The following is a 6000-nucleotide window of genomic DNA, read 5'->3' on the forward strand; positions in this document are numbered from 1 at the left end:
TTCCACCAAGGGACAGACCCTGATGAGCCCCATCAGTTCACCAGACACCCCAAGCAATTACTGCCAATTGATCCCTCATTCTTGTTCTCTATCTCACAAGACTTCCCAACATCATCTGACACATAGTACATCACCACTGAGAATTCTCATGTCCTTTAAAATGTGACTGTGTCTTTGTAGTCTGTTTCTTTTGGACACATGTTGAATCTGGTTTTCGAGGCCATGTTCTCCAATGAGATACAAAATGCGCTGGCAGCTGTGTGTCCCTCTTAGCTAAATGATACCACCTGGTTGGCTGTAGGTGTGTAAGTGGGAAGGCCCATTGAACTCAGGGCTCACTCGGGCCTCCTGCAGGCTGTACTGGCAATAGTTCCTGCCTGTGAAAATAAAGGCTGAGGAGTTCTTTTTCTTTAAAAAATATTTTACTAAATTTTTACAGAGAGGAAGGGAGAGGAATAGAGAGTTAGAAACATCGATGAGAGAGAAACATCTATCAGCTGCCTCCTGCACACCCCTTACTGGGGATGTGCCAGCAACCAAGGTACATGCCCTTGACCAGAAACTACCTGGGACCTTTGAGTCCTCAGGCCGACGCTCTATCCACTGAGCCAAACCGGTTAGAGCAGGCTGAGGTGTCCTTAATAAGCCCGAGACACAAATCTGAACACAATTTAGGTAAAATAATGTGTTAAGTCTTGAACCCAGTAATTCCTCATGTGAGGTGTTGGCCCAGGCCTCACTGAGAAGCCGGCATATAGTTCGGGAGGAGCAGGGGTGGCGGGGGACAGAAGGGGGGAGACTAGTGTGTCCATAGATTGGGGAGTTTAAGAGTTTTCCTTGAACACAAGAAAAGCTGTATTTTGGGTTTATTCTCTTGAGACAGCTCCTCCCTCCCTCCTGATCAGTTTCACCCAAGGAGCCTGTACAGAGGGATGCTTAGCCGCCACCCTTTCAGGTTCTACCTTAACTCTTCCAGCAATGGGACCTGGGCATCGCTTTTCGCTGTTTGTTTCAAACTCACCCCAGGTGATGCTGATGCGTAGCCAGGGTTGACAACCACGCGTCTGTGGCTTTGCTCCTACACGGCGTTGCTCCTCACAGTGTGTTCTGAGGACCCACAGCATTGGTGGCCGGTCTCCTGTGGCTGCGGTGACCAGGTTGGGAGCCTCAGTGTCTTCCGGCCTCTAGAAAACATGCTACAGCCTGGGTAGCTGGTGAACAACAGAAATGCGGTCCTCACAGTTCAGGAGGCTGGGAAGCCCAAGATCGAGGCCCTGGCAGTGTGGGCATCTAGTGAGAGCCAGCTTTGTGGTTCATGGACAGTGCCTTCTAGTGTAAGTTCACGTGGCAGAGGGCTGAGGGACTTTCTTGGGATTCCTTTATAGGGACACTAATCCCATTTGTGAAGCCTGAGCCCCCATCACCTAGTAACTTCCCAGTGCCCCTAATGCCATCCCCTTGGAGGTTAGGATTTAACACAGGAGTTTTGGAGGAACACAGACACTCACACAGTGTCTCAAAACAACACACCTTTATTCTTTTCGTTATGGAAGTCATAAGTCAGAAATCAGTTTCACTGGGTGGAAATGAAGGTGTGGGCTGAGCCACCCACCCACCAGGGGGGCTGGGAGAGAAGCTGTTTCCTTGCCTTTTCCAGCTTCTGGAGCTGCATTCTTTGCTTTCTGGCTCCTGCCTGCATCCTCCATCCAGCAGCATTTTGCTTGAGTGGTCACATTGCCTGGTGCTGTAGTCACATCTCCCTCTGCCTTCCTCTTAGAAGGAGACTGTGATTACACTTAGGGTCCCACCTGGATAATCTGGGGTAATTTCCCCACCCAAGGTCTCATCTTTGAAGACCCTTTGCCATGCAGGTAACATCACAGGTCCCAGGCGTTAGGACCCTGATATCTGTGAGGCCATGATACAGCAGCCTACCACAAACTGCAGAATGTGGGACTCACAGGTATGCAAACACAGGGCCCCACCTGAGACCCATTTGAATTAGAATCTGCATTTTATCAAGATCAACCTGTGGTTCACCTACACACTACAATGTGAGAAGCATAGTACTATGGCATCTTATCCAAATATTCTCTCATGATTGAGTTCCATGTCAAATGCAGATGAAGGAGTATTTTCCTAGGAGCCTATTCAGGTGGTAGTAGATGACCAATGACCAATCATTTCCCCAAACAACATAAATAAGTTCTCTTCTAAACATCAGTAGATTACAGAATTGAAGCCATGTGCCCCAACCTAAATTACAGTGAATAGAATTGTCAAAGCCTCCACAGTGAACTATTTTAAATTTAGTCCTGGCTCCCAATCCACTGTAGGATTTAGGGTAAAACTAGGGCAGGAGAGGCACTATAAGGATCCATGATTTTCTGCAGAACTTAAATCTCAAGCCCCCACGGGAAATTTTTTCAGTCATAAAAGCTAAAACAACTCTGCACAGATTACTCTTGTTAGAATAATACTAAAAGTAGATGAAAATATTTAGCAAGAAGTGCAATTTTGACAGCACACTCATGCAAGCATGTTTTTAACAAGACAGCACACAATACAGATGCAAGCAAAAGCTGCACAAGTACATCAAGATGAGAAGCAACAACAGGTTCAGGAAACATGTTTAATTTACTCTCCCTGATGTGACGACATTTAGACACAGGTGCCAACCACGGCATCGCCAACAACTACAAGAAACCAGAAAACAAATGACATGTTACCCTAAAAACTAACGCCAAGTTTCAAAATCCAGGAGAAGAGATTAATGTTGGCTACATTTCAGTGGGCAGAAATGTCATTTTACTTAGCCCGTATTCATTCATATCCTATCTGGACTCTTCACTGTCTAAATGCAGCTCCTGGGTATCACTCAGGGTCTGCAGTAAGTCAGGCAAGAGTCCTCACTAATTTAGAATATTACTCAAAGCAGAGTTGGGATTTAAGATTTGTTACTACAGGGACATGTAGAATACAAAAGAATATACAATACCAACACAGGGTAGAATCATATAAAAGGTCAGGTATTTCTAGACTGGTTTACTTAATGTCAAGCTATGAAAACAATAGAAACTAAAACATCATTAAAAACGCACTTGTTCACATTAATATTTTGATTTAAGTGGCAACCAAATTTGGGACACTTACGTACAGTCAGAACAAGCACAGCAATGAGTCCTCCATCTGAGAAAAAATAAAACCAGTTTGAAGGTAATTGAACACACTTGGGTCTCCACATAGTTGACACATTTTAATTTTGATCAGATCATCTGTAAACTACAGCAAAGACAAGTTTATCATTCTAGTTTAGTGTGACTGCTAGTGCATCCAGCTCATTTTGGTCATAGAACCCTTCTCATATGATTCCAGGCTTAGGGTCCAACTTCTGGAACTCTTATTAGGACCTGACTTGTTTTTGTGCTGTAGTAGCCCCACCAGGTTCTTAAAAATTGGAATTATTAAAAATATTACAATAAATTATTATAAAAATTATAATTTACTACATTAGAGGAAAATCATTTTAAGAATGTATTAGCCCTTTTTAGTTGGCTTAGTTCAGTATTCAGTCTATCATTCTTATGATTTTTTTGTTAGAAATTTCACTTATATTGCTTCACAAAAGTGAGTCTGTGGAATAAGCCACGAATGAAACTCTATTAATTGATTACATAAATCTATTTTGCAGACCACAAACTATACATTATCGTAAAAATCTTTCCTCATGCATCCTCACCCCCCCAAGTTAAGATCTTAATTATGAAGAGCATTCTAAGAATGAAAAAACCGGAGCACATGGATAAATTATGCATGAAAACTTGAACATGCATTTTTTATGGTGCAGAGAGCAATAAGTAATACTACAAGATCTTAAACCTTAGAAATGTTCAGTAGTACCTCTGTTCCCAAACTACTATTATTTTTATTAAATTCGGTCAAAGCATACAATGTCTTGTTTACCTTTGCTCTTTTAATTTCATTTAAAAAAATCAATTTTTTTAGTGAATTAAAATGGATTTGGATTTACTGGCACAATGAACCTTTGACAACAGTGTTCAGAGGGAAAGCTTAATAGGCCTAAAGTGATTAACCTTACTAAACTAGTCTAATGTAAAGAAAAGTAATATCCATTTTTTTCAACAAAAATCCTAATATTTCATGTGACTGTCACAACCATACTTTACCCTTTCCTTTAACAAATATTGTGTGAACTATGTGCATCTACATAAAGTGTGATATACCAGCTATTGTAGAAGAAAACTAACCTAACTTACGGTATGTTAAGGCTTGTATATATAAGGTATGAATAGACAGAACATTATTTATAAATTGCCTTTACAAAATAACACTATCACATGGAAAGCAAGTTAGCTTTTATATATTTCAATCTACAAATAATCACAGCAATTTAGAAAGTTACCTCACTCTACTAGGAATTTGATGGACTTCTTATAACTGTATTATCTACATGTATCTACACATACCACTGCTTCCCTTTATCATATCTGTGCTGTAAGAATAAATACAAACACCAATTTTCACATGACAGGTTGTTTCTTCTCTAACTGCAGATATTTGAAATATATTTTCATGGAGAACTCTAAGGTCTCAGAATGGAGGGTTATTAATATCCAAAATAATACCTAAATCATTGGCTGTAGTTGGTGATTCATTAGAGGGTCTTTTATTTTCTAGAAGAAAAAAAAAGGAATAATTTTTAAAAGAAGTAAAAAAATACTAAAGCTTACAGACTCCTAAATTCATAGGTTTGCAGTGTTTGTCTTTTCACAAAATCTTTTATAATTTATTTTCCTTATATAAATAATGTTAATGTTTCTCATTTAAAGTAGTATCATAACAATTATAAATTTATATTCAGTCATCAGCATTCTTCTTTCTCTCCAGTAACATTTCCTGTGACAATATTCTGTGGTACAGAATGCAAATTTATCATTAGTGTATCCTCAATATTAGCCTAGGGATTCAATGGGACTCTAATTATAATTAAAAGATATAGGAGAGCTTAATAAGTGATTTTGAGGGTATTCTGTAATGCAGAAAAATTTCAACATAGATGAGAAACCAAGATGGCGGCATAGGTAAACACCTGAACTTGCTGCCTTGCACAACCACTTCAAAACTACAACTAAAAGACAAAACGGACATCATCCAGAACCACAGGAAGGTTGGGTGAGTGGAAATTCTACAACTAGAAGGAAAGAGAAAAGCACACTGAGACTCAGAGGAGCTGCGGAAGTAAAGGCAGAGGTACGGAGGCATGCACGGAAAGGACTGGTAACTGAGTACACAGCTGTCTTTTTCAATCAGGAGGGAGACACAAGCTCCTGACTGCTCTGAACTCCAGTTCCAGGTGAGACTCTGGGGACCAAGACTCATATGGGGAGAAACTGGACTGTCTGGCATCGGGCTGAACACAGGGGTGGCTTTCTCTCAGAGGTGCTTGCAGCAATTACTGCAGGACACTGAGACCCAGGGGCCTCTTAGGGCAGGGCTGACGGGAAGCAATTGCTGTTTCCTCCGCCCTGAGACCCTGCCCCACCCAATCTGTGCGCAGAGGCTTTTGCATATGAATGGCCTGGTCCTTTGAAATCTGAAATTACCTAACAAACTGCAGCTGAGTCAGTGAGACCCAGAACATCCAATAGAAGGCCCAAGGCCCCATAGCAGCTTGCATTGCTTCACAGCTGGGCCTCATCTGGGCACCTCCAAAATACAAACAAAGAAGAGGAATCTGCAGATCTCTCCATAGCTTCTGCCGGGTGGCCTCAGGCAGAGGCTAAATTAGCACCTCCTTGGAGATCCAAGAGCCAGTGTACCCAGTGGTCAGAGTGGGACCATCCAGATTACAACTGCTCAGATCCATAAGGGACACACTCAGGGGGCAGACTCAGTGAGCACGAAAGCCCCACTGAAGCAAGTCCTGACCCATAAGGGTGTCTCCTGCATAGAAATTCTCCCATTGTAGACACAACTGAT

The sequence above is a fragment of the Cnephaeus nilssonii genome, assembly GCF_951640355.1.
Source record: "Cnephaeus nilssonii genome assembly, chromosome: 21".
NCBI classification, from domain to species: Eukaryota; Metazoa; Chordata; class Mammalia; order Chiroptera; family Vespertilionidae; genus Cnephaeus; species Cnephaeus nilssonii.